The sequence below is a fragment of the Uloborus diversus genome, unplaced genomic scaffold, assembly GCF_026930045.1.
Source record: "Uloborus diversus isolate 005 unplaced genomic scaffold, Udiv.v.3.1 scaffold_351, whole genome shotgun sequence".
NCBI lineage: Eukaryota > Metazoa > Arthropoda > Arachnida > Araneae > Uloboridae > Uloborus > Uloborus diversus.
Window position 1 is genome coordinate 90,128 of NW_026558518.1, and position 1,978 is coordinate 92,105.

A 1,978-nucleotide genomic window follows, 5' to 3' on the forward strand; every position below is an offset into this window, starting at 1 on the left:
GTGCAGCGTGCCTGGCAGTCAGAGGTGGCCATACACACTATTGAACTTCAGCATCATCTTTTAAGAAAAAATTTTTGTACAAAGAGTAAACTCCTCATATGCCTAATTTTCATTTAAACTATTTTTTGGGATGATAAAAGTAAATATTACCGTTTTTTTGAGTAGTTTCCTTATTTTGTAACCGTGTTGCACTCGCATATCACGTTTCCCCCTATTTCGATGTATATTTCTCACATTACTCACATAAATAACAATTATGCTTAACTTTTGGACACCAGTGTATATATCGTTGGAAAGGGAAGAATTTTCCGCTTTCTACGCAATTTGTTCCGATGCTCTAACTTAATTGCGGCGGGAGCTTTTTACGTTTTTAGCTCGATTTTTTTTAGGCTTAGCTGAAATTTAGGCACTACTTTCTTCATTAAATCCATCAATAAAAAGTGAAGGAATTGTCCCACAGTTTTCTTTTTAACAGCATCGGAAAGAGCTGTTTTTTACTCCAGATCTAACTCGACCTAAGGTCGAAAGTTTTACCCACTATCTCCATTAGAAAAAAAAGTTACAAGAGAATTAAATGAAGTTCAAAAATCTGTTCTCTATTCAAGTTTTTAACCATTTTTTTTTTGCGTTTCCACGGTAACGCTTTTTGAATCCGTTGTTTATTTCTCATTTTCAATTCTTAAACTTATTTTATTTTGTGTTTCCATGGTTAATCCTTTTAAATCCATATTTCTCATTTTATTTTAATTTCTTAAAAGTACTTTAGTATCAATCGTCATTGTTTGGCAAGAAAATTTTGCATGATGGTTTTTTTTTTCTTTCATTTAATCCTGGTTATTGAAGATACTTCACTTGACGCAATGTTTTTTTTTTTTTTTTTTTTCAAGGTAGACCGGGCAAAGCCGGGCAACGCAGCTAGTAGTATATAAAAATCAATGTCCTGAGATAACATATATATATATACATATATATATCAACGCACAGCCAATACCGCTGAAGCTTCAGACTTGAAATTTCGCAGGCATGTCCACATGATTACGAAAGTATCCACTAAGAAAGGATTTTTCGAAATATCAATTAGTTCGGGAGAAATTAATTAAAACCCCTTAATATCTGTGAAATTAAATCCTGTCATTGAAATTTAAATTCCTTATTTTCAGAGGCTTTCCTCAGTTCAAATCATTATTCAGTACTTCAACTCAACTTTTGGTCGATAGCGAATTTTAAATTTGATATTGTTTTTGTTTCTCACGTGATTCTTCGAGGCTTTTCTCAAGTCAAATAATAATATTTCTGTCTTTTGCTTTCATTTTTTCAAAACTAGAAACGAAGTTTTTAAGAACATCATCACAGGCGGACTATCCTTTTGAATTTAGAAAAGTGCAGTTTCCTGTAAAAGTTTGCTTTGCAATAACCGTTAATAAGTCACAAGGAAAGACATTGAAAAGTAGCAGGGATCAATTTAAGAGAAGATTTTTTTTCACACGGCCAATTTTATGTAGCTTGCTCCAAAGTCAGTTCATCAAGCAGCTTAATAATTTTAGCACCAGAAAAAAAACTAAAAATGTTGTATACAAAGAAGTTCTTGCTTAAACATAGGTATAACAATAAAATGTGGATGGCCTGTGTTTGCAAAGATAATCAATTCTTTGAAAGGATAGTTAATAACAGTTAAAGATCGGTTAAGGACAAGGGCATATATATAAGGAGTCCAGGGGCCCGGGATCCTCCCAAAATTAGAAAAAGATATAGGTGATAAGTAATTATTACAGGGGATTTTCGAAACTAGGTGCACCAGACACCGTTAACACCCGCTAATTCCATTACCCGAGCAATGCCGGGTACGGGAATGCTAGTTATATATATGAGGATGCATTAGATTTTTATTTGCAAGAAAAGATAGATTTAGAAATTTCTACAGCTCTACAACATATTAGTGATGGGCATAATCGAGATCTTTTGATAATCGAGATCTCGG